The sequence below is a fragment of the Triticum dicoccoides genome, chromosome 7A (assembly GCF_002162155.2).
Source record: "Triticum dicoccoides isolate Atlit2015 ecotype Zavitan chromosome 7A, WEW_v2.0, whole genome shotgun sequence".
Taxonomy (NCBI): domain Eukaryota; kingdom Viridiplantae; phylum Streptophyta; class Magnoliopsida; order Poales; family Poaceae; genus Triticum; species Triticum dicoccoides.
Window position 1 is genome coordinate 108,254,101 of NC_041392.1, and position 12,909 is coordinate 108,267,009.

A 12,909-nucleotide genomic window follows, 5' to 3' on the forward strand; every position below is an offset into this window, starting at 1 on the left:
GAGTTTAGTTGTGCTGCTAAGGTCGTCTGAAACTGAAAAGAACAAAGAATTATAGTAAGAGAAAAAATAATGTACTGAAAAAAGAATGAAGACTGAAAACTGAGACTTGGGTGCCGATCCTTATGGGTACTGAGTGAGAACTAGCATTTCTCTGTTTTTCTCAATCGGCACTGACACCTCATCCAATAATGTACTGAAGCAAGAAATACTCAAAAACTTTGTTTTTGGCCTATCCAGAGAAACAAAGTAGATTCGTAAAGGCTTGTCAAGAAGAAATCCATCAAACAATAAAAATGAGCAACCAAAAACTGAATCTCTACTCTTATAAAAAACCGAGTTGGTGATGATGGTGTGCCTGCCATCTTGCAATATAGACCGTCCGATCTATATCTGACGGATAGAAAGCAAACTATGACAATTTTGCAAAAAGATACCCGCACCTCTCTCCACATTTGCAGATAAGGCCTTCCCTCGTTCATCCTGATCTCCCACAACCTCATTGTTGAGCAATTAAAAAAAGGAAGCCTCTGGAACAATCTGTCATGGTGGCCGCTGCCAGCGTCGTCCATCCCCATGCCTCCGCTCAGTCCGACCACCAATCACCACCACACCCCACTCCTCCTTACCTTATCTTTCCTCTTTCTCGAGATATGATTAGTTTTTACACATGGGATTACTCCCGCATGGGTCAATCACAACAGGTGTTTTATAAAAAATGCATCTTGATGTTCCGTGCAATGCACGGGCATCTTGCTAGTAGTTGTACATAAATTTCAGGTGGTTAGTGACAGAGAAACATAGTGTGCACTATATACAGAAAAATTGTACCAAAATTTTAGGGTGATGGTTGACCTTAGCCTCACATTTTTAAAATGCACACGTACACGTCATGGTGGTGAGCTCTATTGTTATTGAGATGCTTACCAGCTTTGCCATCAGAATATAAAGGGCTTTTGGTTTTTGGTTGCTATAGCCACTGGAAGTGACACCGCTTGAGCCACGCCGCAGGCTTCTTGGTGCCCCCACGCAAAATATGATTTCACAGCATGTATCTGATCATGGTGCGATTTGACGCCACTGAAACCTCATTCAATCCACGGGATCAGAATGATGAAGAAAATAAAATGAAGACTTAAAAACTGAAATTATAAAGTGAATAATAGACTGAAAACTGACTGAAAACACATAAACTGAATACAGACTGAAAACGCATAAACTGAATATAGACTGAAGAAACGACAATACTGACAACCACTGATCAAATAAAAGAACAGTATGACTAAAAGAAGAACAATGAATTAAACTAAAGAAATCTAAAAAGGAAAAAAATACTGATATTTAGGCTCTATCAAAAGTTTACTAACAATTCAACAAAAAGTTTACAGAATGCCAGCCATTATGTTATCCCTTTCCGAATCATGCATGTTAGGTTACAATGTCCTTAAAATCAAAGACAAAGAATGCTTTGCGTCAAACGATTGCTAAGGAAAACATCTGAACCAAGAGTACCGCTCAACTTCTCCCCTCTCCCTCTGATGTTGACAGGCTCACGATGAGCATGCAACATACAACAACAACAATAACAACAACAACAACAAAGTCTTTAGTCCCAAACAAGTTGGGGTAGGCTAGAGGTGAAACCCATAAGATCTCGCAACCAACTCATGGCTCTGGCACATGGATAGCAAGCTTCCACACACCCCTGTCCATAGCTAGCTCTTTGGTGATACTCCAATCCTTCAGGTCTCTCTTAACGGACTCCTCCCATGTCAAATTCGGTCTACCCCGCCCTCTCTTGACATTCTCCGCAGCTTTAGCCGTCCACTATGCACCGGAGCTTCTGGAGGCCTGCGCTGAATATGCCCAAACCATCTCGGACGATGTTGGACAAGCTTCTCTTCAATTGGTGCTACCCCAACTCTATCTCGTACATCATCATTCCGAACTCAATCCTTCCTCGTGTGGCCACACATCCATCTCAACATACGCATCTCCGCCACACCTAACTGTTGAACATGTCGCCTTTTAGTCGGCCAACACTCGGCGCCATACAACATTGCGGGTCGAATCGCCGTCCTGTAGAACTTGCCTTTTAGCTTTTGTGGCACTCTCTTATCACAGAGAATGCCAGAAGCTTGGCGCCACTTCATCCATCCGGCTTTGATTCGATGGTTCACATCTTCATCAATACCCCCATCCTCCTACAGCATGCAACATAAACTGCTAAAAAAGAAAAAGGAGAAAATGAGGGACCGAACATGGACTAACGAATAAAGAGTGAGGACTGAGAAAGTTCGCTCATGTAAATTGCAGATAGAGCAATGAACATAAAAACTGAACACTAACAGAAATGGGTGACTAAATAAATAAAAACGAATAATTAGAGCCTAAAATATCTGAAAGAGACTAACTATGGTCATACAAAAAATGAAGAGAATAACTAAAAACGGCAGATACTGAAGACATAAATTAAAAAAATTAGATCACAGTCCTCTTGAAGGAAATAAATGCTCGTTGCCTCTCGCACCTCGCAACTGCACGAGGCCACGTCCAACTTGACATGATGAAGCAGAAACCGAAAACCCTTATTTAAGCTGGAGGCACCCTATTGAACCTGAATTCTCAGTAAGACCTTCACTCTCTAGTTTCAAGCTCCCAACTAAGCTTATGACAGTTGTTGATTTCATTTGACGCGCTTTTATCTGCACTAACTTATGACTTTTATGTCAAGCAAACTCTGGTGTTGTCCGATTCTTGCACACGGTGTCAATACAGAAGCAGTTATCTGCTGACTTGCTGAAGTACGACATAACATCATCTCAAATGGTACACAAGGACGACACACCAGTTTTACCGTGCTTTCCGATGATATCCACCTACATGTACACACAAGTCGTATGTTTCGCCCAAAGAGTCGAAACTAGTACCGAGAACCGGTGTGATCACGTTTTCAGCTGGGTTCTCTCCGCAACACCTGACTGCCTTCTCAAACGCACTGATTCGATTTGGGCATGGTGTTCTGCTCGGTGCGGCAGCACCAATCCTAAGCCTGCAAACACAGGCATACATTGCATAAATTTTCTGAATGCACAGAGCAATCAGCCTGCAGACACAGGCACATGTAGCATAAATTTTCAGAATGCAGAGAGCAATCAGCCTGCAAACACAAGCACATATAGCATGAATTTTCAGAATGCAGAGAGCAATCAGCCTGCAAACACAGGCACATATAGCATGAATTTTCAGAATGCAGAGAGCAATCAGCCTGCAAAAATAGGCACATATAGCATGAAATTTCTGAATGCAGAGAGCAATCAGCCTGCAAACACAGGCACATATAGCATGAATTTTCAGAATGCAGAGAGCAATCAGCCTGCAAAAATAGGCACATATAGCATGAAATTTCTGAATGCAGAGAGCAATCAGCCTGCAAGCACAGTATAGCATGCTTTTTCTGAATGCAGAGACCAATCAGCACTTGCTCTAACTGTAGGATTTCTTCAGTCATGACTAGTTTTACTTCCTAAATCCCTGAATCTATGATGTGATGCAAGTTGCCCTTCACTAGCTTCTTGTTACACCCCAGCGCTTGGGGATTCATCTTCCCCGTTGATAGCATAGGAAAGATTTAGGCATTTCAATTATTTGGGAAATATGTGCTGGAAGTTTGGGATAAAGCACAACAAAGCTTAACTGATGTTGTCATTTTGTCTCTGGTCTTGTATTGGATTGTTATGAACTAATATATTTTTATCTGGGTAGTATGAAATATAATGTTGTTATCTTGTTGCAGTTAACTGATGAACAAGTCAAAATGAATAAATGAATCATATCTGTAAAAAGGGAATTTTAGCAACGGATAAGAAACAGTTGAACTATAAACATGTATGAACTGACAATTTGCAAATGGTGCAGAGAGGGAGGCGGCTATCATCGATTTGGTGACAAGTGTGCCTGCGACTCACATGGTTGAACTACCAGTGGAGCCTCCAGAAGAGCCAGGTCAGTGTTGGTGCTATATGTGGGTAAACGTTGATCACAACAAGAAATATTGTACATGGAATTTGACAGTAGTGATGGGGTAATGTAGATGCCAACGCTAGGGATGAAGCAGTTGATCACGGGGGGACTAACACATGTCTAAAGTTTGAAACTGAAATCAACAGTAAGTGACTAAGTGATGAACACAATTCCCATCAATTAGATGGCACCTGTGAAAATAATAGTGGCACTGACATATACATATTTTTTGTGAAATTCCACCTTGTAAGATGTCCGAGTTGTCTGTTCGACACCGGAAAGCCGTGTTGAGGCAAGGCAGAACACAGAAGATTGTACTGCTGTAGCCTTAGGGCATGACAAATGATTCGTTATTTGCTTCGTCAGATAGAGGCATCTCCCCAGGGATTCGATTTTTTTCCCATATGTCTACGCATCCTAGAGCAGAACAGAACAGTCTCCAGTGCAAGAACTAGTACAGACAGAGGTTACCTGCGAGTCCAGCCTGGTGTTTTTGGATTAACCTAGCCAATAGATTGCTCAGACGCCTGCGGTTCATCATTCCCCTCCACCGCAACTGCCCCATCCGCCGCACAGATCTGCCCGTCAACGCTTACAGTGGCCATGGGGGACCGCTGGGTAGTGCACCGGCTCCATTGGCAGCTGGTTGTCATTCACGTCCTCCATCACCGCGGACCTGCAGTCCAGCAAATCCATTCTGGATCAGGACCAGTTACACAATGAACAAGCATAATCACTGTGGACAACGGATTGGGGGCGGGGCAAGAGGACCGGGGGTGAGAGATTTTTGCCTTACCTCCTAATTGGTTGCATCAGGAACTCCATCCACGAAACTCGCCGCCGTGAACTACGTTACATGGTACGGGGATACGGGTACGGGGATACGGATACGGCGATACGAGAAAACGGCATTTTCTGAAAATAGGCTTACGGGGATACGGCGAGTATATGTATGAATGCATAAAAAAATCAGCACCAAAACACAATTTTTTTAGAGGATGAGAAAATTGATGCTTATGAAGTAACCTGATCTTTTTTCATTGAGGGTTATCTGAAGAAGTTGCTGCCTTATCATGTCCTGACTCCACTCCTTGTATACAGTCCTTGTATTCAGATTCAGGATGGGGAAGACTTGCCGACTTGGAGTTGGAGAACCGAGAACGGAGGCCGGTGGCGAGCTGCGAGATGCCGCCGGCGGCGGCGGCAGCGGCGGAAGGGAGTACGGAGATGCGCGCGGCTCCAGCCCTTGGCAACTGCAGGTGACGGCACGATGGACTCAAGCGATTAGGTTTATTTACCCATCGCGAGTAGGCTTTTGTTGGACTGGAGATCGAGTGCTAACAGGCTAAAAAGTATCCCGAGTGTATCCCCCCGTGTCCCAGCCGTATCCCTATTTTTCTCTTTATTTTAATTTGCAAAAAACGTGGTACGTTGAGATACGGGTATCCCACGCGTATCCACGCGTATCCCCGTCCTAGTGCAGTATCCTGCACCGATACGGCAGTTAGGTGACGTATCCATGCAACATAGGCCGTGAACTCCTTCCGCAGATCTCGGACAGTGTCAATGGCGGACACAAGAAAGATTGGCGAGAGGTGGGAGGCAGCGGCCCTGTTTGTCACAGTAGCCATTTACTGGCCTGCCCAGCGCCGACTGACGGAGATTCGATTTCCTGAGCCACGGATCAGGGAATCCGCTGACGCCCCGAGCCACGGCTCAGGGGAAATCCCGTCACGGCGCCATCCGCGGGCTCCGTCCCCACGCGGTGTACGAGGCGGCAGTATACTGTATTCCCACCCCTCGCGATTTAACACTGCTCGACGCGCTGGCTCAGTAATTCAACGACACACACCCCAATGCGGTATCGACTGGTCTCGATAAAGTGCTCACCGGTGCTCGCGAGCAGAACAGCCGCTTCCTAGAACCTTGCATCTTCTTTATAGAAAAAGTGGTCTTGGTTGGATCTTCCGAGCAAGTTTCCACATTCGAGACTAAATAAGAAAATTTACCATGCTCAGACTGGCAACAAAGGTCGTGGCTTTGCTGCGGCACACCTCGCACTGCTTCTCCTTGCTGGACTAGTCGACTTTGATGGATAAGTCTGTGTACTAGGGTCCTTGTGGGGCTGCAGCACATGGTCCTTGTGGCAGTTAGGAGGATAAAGTCCTGAACCATCAAGGACTGGCTGTTAGGATAGAGTTCTGTTCTTGACCATCAAGGACTGTCAGTTACCATCTTAGACTAGCATCTTAGACTAGCATCTTAGACTGGCATCTTAGCAGCATCTTAGCATATGCCTTGGCTGGCTAGCAGCCTATAAATATGTATCCCCAACCCCTCAGGTTGGCATGGCATTGTGTGAGAAATAAACCAACGAAAATTGTCCCAACTCTCCTAGTGTCATCCACAACTATCAATGCTCAGGTTGAAAGGTCTAACAAGTGGTATCAGAGCCTCGTTAACCTGCACCCTGAGCATTTCCTGTGAGCAGCCCAAGTCGGTAGCAGCAGCTGCTCCGTCTGCCTCTGGTTACCTTCCTCCCTCTGGACTGTCGAGCAGCAGCTCGTCTTCATCAGCCTCCTCTTCACGCAACAGCCCCCCTGCAGCGAGCCATGTCTGCAGGTCGCTCTCAGCACACGGCTACCTCGAGCATGCGGCGCCGGCAAGAGGCCGAGCGCGCCGTGGCAGAGGAGCGTGAGCGAGCCGCTGTAGCAGCGGCTGCTGCGGCGGCAAGAGTGTCGAGGCTGGCTGCAGCGGAGCTGGCAGCAGCCAGAGCGGAGGTAGAAGCAGCCAGGGCGGAGGTAGAAGCAGCAGCAGCAGCAGAAGCAGCCCGTGAGGCTACGGCGGATGCCAAGGCACTCCGCGGCAGCCCCGGCAGCTCCAGCAGCTCCGCGCTTGCGGACGACGGCGCCGACGCAGATCGCGCCAAAGTGGCGCAGGAGCGGACGGCGCAGTGGGCAGCCGACCACGCCCGCGCTCCAGGTGGAGGCGCGCACCGCGACGGCGGCTGCAACGACCAGGACCGCGGCCTCTACGAGGTCGGGACTGTGGTCAGGGATGTTGGTTCCAGTGTTGGGTGGCCTACCCTCACTAAAACCAACTACGTCGAGTGGGCCGGGATCATGAAGGTCAGGCTCCAGGTGCGGCGCATGTGGGAGGCAGTCCAGGACAGCAACGTCGACCACCTAGAGGATCGACGGGCGCTGGACGCCCTCATCGCCGCAGTCCCGCCCGAGATGCAGTTCTCGCTTTCCAACAAGCGGACTGCCAAGGAGGCTTGGGACGCCATCGCCGCAGCACGCATCGGCAGCGACCGTGCTCGCAAGTCCACCCTGCAGGCACTTCGTAAGGAGTGGGAGAACCTGGGCTTCAAGCCAGGTGAGGACGTTGATGACTTTGCTCTCCGTCTCAACACTCTGCTGCAGAAGATGGTGAAGTTTGGCGATGCCACCTACACCGAGGAGAGAGCTGTCGAGAAGCTTTTTCGGTGCATTCCCGAGAAGTACAAGCAGATGGCTCGCTCGATCGAGTCGTTGCTGGACCTCTCCACGATGACGATCGAGGAGGCGATAGGTCGACTCAAGGTCGTCGACACCGACGAGCCACAGCCCCCCTCGGGGCCCGTCACCACCGGCGGGAAGCTGCTCCTAACTCGGGAGCAGTGGGATCCTAGCCTTGGTGACAAGAAGAAGGGGGAGCCTTCCTCCTCGACGGGCGGCCGCAAGCGTGGCAAGCAGCGTAAGGCGCGAAGAGGCCCCCCGGGCAGGGCACAAGGACGTGCCGAAGGTGACGCCCGCGGAGGCGCCAAGGACGGCGCCGCTGGCAAGCCCAGGCCGGCACAAGACAACAGTTGCCACAACTGTGGCCGGTTTGGCCATTGGGCCAATGAGTGTCGGCAACCACGACAAGGCCAGGCTCACGTCGCACAGGCGAAGGAGGAGACGGCTCTGTTCATGGCGCATGCAAGCATTGAGCTACCCTCGGCGACTCCAGTCGCAAAGGCTTTCATCCACCTCGATGAGCCAAAAGCACACGCTCTTCTCGGCGATGGCTCCGGGAAGGACAAGGCTATGGGGTGGTGCCTCGACACCGGCGCCACCGACCACATGACCGGTCGAAGGGAATTCTTCGCCGAGCTTGACTCCGATGCGCGAGGCTCCGTCAAGTTCGGGGATGCCTCCGCCGTGGAGATAAAGGGCGTCGGCTCCGTCATCTTCACCACCAAGATGGGAGAGCACCGGCTGCTCACCGGTGTCTACTACATCCCCGCGCTAAGGAATTCCATCATCAGCTTGGGACAGCTGGATGAGAACGGCTCACGCGTGCTGATTGAGCATGGGGTCCTACGCATCTGGGATCGCCCGCGTCGCCTTCTCGCCAAGGTGCCCAGAGGTGAAAATCGACTCTACGTCCTTGATGTGCAGGTGGCACAACCGGTCTGTCTCGCTGTCCGTCGAGACGACGAGGCGTGGCAGTGGCATGAGCGCTTTGGGCACCTTCACTTTGAGGCCCTGAAGCGTCTAAGTGCCAAGGAGATGGTGCGAGGCCTGCCATGCCTCGACCATGTGGAGCAGTTCTGCGACATCTGCGTACTGACAAAGCAGAGACGACTCCCCTTTCCCCAACAGGCGAGTTTTCGGGCTAAGGAGAAGCTGGAGCTCGTGCACGGAGACCTGTGCGGCCCGGTGACGCCAGCCACACCAGGAGGTCGACGCTACTTCCTGCTGCTCGTCGACGATCTCTCCCGCTACATGTGGGTGATGATCCTCGGCAGAAAGGGAGAAGCGGCGGACGCCATCAGGCGCGCGTAGGTTGGTGTGGAGGCGGAGAGCGGCCGCAAATTGCGCGTGTTCCGCACTGACAACGGCGGCGAGTTCACGGCGGCTGAATTCGCGTCGTACTGCGCCGATGAGGGCATCCAGCGCCACTACTCCGCGCCGTACAGCCCGCAGCAAAACGGCGTCGTCGAGCGGCGCAACCAGACGGTTGTGGGGATGGCTCGGGCTCTCCTTAAGCAGAGAGGGATGCCGGCTGTCTTCTGGGGAGAGGCGATGCTAACGGCCGTCTACATCCTCAACCGCTCTCCTACTAAGGCACTCGACGGCAGAACTCCGTACGAGGCCTGGCATGGGCGGAAGCCGGCGGTCTCTCATTTGCGGGTCTTTGGCTGCCTTGCGTTCGCCAAGGAGCTCGGCCACATCGGCAAGCTCGACGACAGGAGCACTCCGGGAGTCTTCATCGGCTACGCGGAGGGCTCAAAGGCCTACCGCATCCTCGACCCAAAGACACAACGTGTGCGCACAGCGCGAGACGTCGTGTTCAACGAAGGGCGAGGGTGGCAATGGGACAAGGCGGTGGACGACGGCTCGACGCCGACGTATGACGACTTCATTGTCGAGTACGCTCACTTCAAGGAAGCTGGGGGAGCAAGCAGCTCCTCTTCACCGGGCACGTCTACCCCGGCCCCCAAAACTACATCGACTCCGGCGCCTGCTACACCGACGACACCACAACCGGCGACGCCGCATACTCCAGCCCCGGCGGTCGCCACTCCGGGCTCGTCTTCATCAGCACCAGCTCACGCAGAGCACAACCCGATGAAGTTCGCTTCCCCGCTCACTCACGACGAGGAGCGGGTCGACGCATGGTATGGAGGCGAACCGTTGCGGTACCGTACGATGGATAATGTGCTCGGCGACCAGCCGGTGCCAGGACTGGTGCCACGTGACCTGGAGGCGCAGCTACAGCTCGTGTGTGAAGACGGCGAACCATGGTCCTTTGCAGAGGCCGAGAGAGACGCGGCATGGTGCGCCGCGATGAAGTTGGAGATGGATGAGGTCGAGCAAAACCGCACCTGGGAGCTTGCTGATCTCCCTCGAGGTCACCGCCCAATCACCCTTAAGTGGGTGTTCAAGCTGAAGAGGGATGGAGCCGGCGCCATCATCAAGCACAAGGCTCGTTTGGTGGCCCGAGGCTTCTTGCAGCAGGAAGGAGTCAACTTCGACGACGCTTTCGCTCCCATGGCACGGATGGAGTCCGTGCGACTTCTCCTTGCGCTGGCTGCCCAGGAGGGCTGGCGTGTCCACCACATGGACGTTAAGTCGGCATTCCTCAACGGCGACTTGAAGGAGGAAGTCTACGTGCATCAGCCACCGGGGTTTACGATTCCCGGCCAGGAGGGCAAGGTGCTCCGCCTGCGCAAGGCTCTCTATGGCCTGCGGCAGGCACCCAGGGCGTGGAACGCCAAGCTGGACTCCACGCTGAAGAAGATGGGTTTCGAGCAGAGCCCGCATGAGGCTGCCGTCTACCGACGGGGGAGTGGAGGAAATGCCCTGCTGGTGGGCGTCTACGTTGACGACCTGGTGATCACCGGCACCAAAGATGCAGAGGTGGCGGCGTTCAAGGAAGACATGAAGGCCACGTTCCAGATGAGTGACCTGGGGCTCCTCTCCTTCTATCTAGGGATTGAGGTGCACCAGGACCACTCCGGGATCACGCTTCGACAGTCCGCCTACGCCAAGCGCATCGTTGAGCTAGCTGGGCTCACCGACTGCCATCCAGCTCTCACTCCGATGGAGGAGAGGCTGAAACTAAGCCGCGACAGCACGACGGAGGAAGTGGATGCTACGCAGTACCGACGCCTTGTGGGGAGCCTTCGCTACCTCACTCACACACGGCCGGACTTGGCATTCTCCGTCGGCTATGTCAGTCGGTTCATGGAGCGACCAACGTCGGAACACCAGCAGGCAGTGAAGAGGATCGTCCGCTACATAGCAGGGACCCTCGACCACGGCCTCCACTACCCTAGGTGTCCTGGGGCGGCACACTTCGTCGGGTACAGCGACAGCGACCACGCCGGCGACATCGACACTAGCAAGAGCACGAGCGGGATCCTCCTCTTCCTCGGCAAGTGTCTCGTGAGCTGGCAATCAGTCAAGCAGCAGGTGGTGGCCCTGTCCAGCTGTGAGGCTGAGTACATAGCGGCCTCCACCGCCTGCACTCAGGCGCTCTGGCTTGCTCGACTGCTTGGTGATCTTCTCGTTCAAGACACCAAAACGGTGCAGCTCCTGGTGGACAGCAAGTCCGCCCTGGCCCTGGCAAAGAACCCCGTGTTCCACGAACGGAGCAAGCACATCCGACTGAGGTATCACTTCATCCGCAGCTGTGTGGAAGAAGGGAGCATCGAGGCGAGCTACATCAACACCAAGGATCAGCTCGCAGACCTGCTCGCCAAGCCCCTTGGGAGGGTCAAGTTCCTCGAACTTTGCTCCAGGATTGGGATGATTCAACTCTCCCACAAGACGACGTACAAGACTTAGGGGGAGAATGATGGATAAGTCTGTGTACTAGGGTCCTTGTGGGGCTGCAGCACATGGTCCTTGTGGCTGTTAGGAGGATAAAGTCCTGGACCATCAAGGACTGGCTGTTAGGATAGAGTTCTGTTCTTGACCATCAAGGACTGTCAGTTAGCATCTTAGACTAGCATCTTAGACTAGCATCTTAGACTGGCATCTTGGCAGCATCTTAGCATATGCCTTGGCTGGCTAGCAGCCTATAAATATGTATCCCCAACCCCTCGGGTTGGCATGGCATTGTGTGAGAAATAAACCAACGAAAATTGTCCCAACTCTCCTAGTGTCATCCACAACTATCAATGCTCATAGTTGTGGATGACAGTAGGAGAGTTGGGACAATTTTCGTTGGTTTATTTCTCACACAATGCCATGCCAACCCGAGGGGTTGGGGATACATATTTATAGGCTGCTAGCCAGCCAAGGCATATGCTAAGATGCTGCCAAGATGCCAGTCTAAGATGCTAGTCTAAGATGCTAACTGACAGTCCTTGATGGTCAAGAACAGAACTCTATCCTAACAGCCAGTCCTTGATGGTCCAGGACTTTATCCTCCTAACAGCCACAAGGACCATGTGCTGCAGCCCCACAAGGACCCTAGTACACAGACTTATCCATCATTCTCCCCCTAAGTCTTGTACGTCGTCTTGTGGGAGAGTTGAATCATCCCAATTCTGGAGCAAAGTTCGAGGAACTTGACCCTCCCAAGGGGCTTGGTGAGCAGGTCTGCGAGCTGATCCTTGGTGTTGATGTAGCTCGCCTCGATGCTCCCTTCTTCCACACAGCTGCGGATGAAGTGATACCTCAGTCGGATGTGCTTGCTCCGTTCGTGGAACACGGGGTTCTTTGCCAGGGCCAGGGCGGACTTGCTGTCCACCAGGAGCTGCACCGTTCTGGTGTCTTGAACGAGAAGATCACCAAGCAGTCGAGCAAGCCAGAGCGCCTGAGTACAGGCGGTGGAGGCCGCTATGTACTCAGCCTCACAGCTGGACAGGGCCACCACCTGCTGCTTGACTGATTGCCAGCTCACGAGACACTTGCCGAGGAAGAGGAGGATCCCGCTCGTGCTCTTGCTGGTGTCGATGTCGCCGGCGTGGTCGCTGTCGCTGTACCCGACGAAGTGTGCCGCCCCAGGGCACCTAGGGTAATGGAGGCCGTGGTCGAGGGTCCCTGCTATGTAGCGGACGATCCTCTTCACTGCCTGCTGGTGTTCCGACGTTGGTCGCTCCATGAACCGACTGACATAGCCGACGGAGAATGCCAAGTCCGGCCGTGTGTGAGTGAGGTAGCGAAGGCTCCCCACAAGGCGTCGGTACTGCGTAGCATCCACTTCCTCCGTCGTGCTGTCGCGACTTCGTTTCAGCCTCTCCTCCATCGGAGTGAGAGCTGGATGGCTGTCGGTGAGCCCAGCTAGCTCAACGATGCGCTTGGCGTAGGCGGACTGTCGAAGCGCGATCCCGGAGTGGTCCTGGTGCACCTCAATCCCTAGATAGAAGGAGAGGAGCCCCAGGTCACTCATCTGGAACGTGGCCTTCAT

At 52.6% G+C, this 12,909-nt stretch overlaps 1 long non-coding RNA gene across 1 annotated transcript; it reads right to left on the reverse strand.

The window, feature by feature from the left end:
- Positions 1-2,083: 2,083 nt before the first annotated feature.
- On the reverse strand, positions 2,084-5,565 carry LOC119334221. The gene is made up of 3 exons (XR_005161248.1): positions 4,817-5,565; positions 4,492-4,696; positions 2,084-3,049 (listed from the first exon to the last, which is right to left on the reverse strand). It is a non-coding gene; the product is annotated as an uncharacterized LOC119334221 (long non-coding RNA).
- Positions 5,566-12,909: the final 7,344 nt, after the last annotated feature.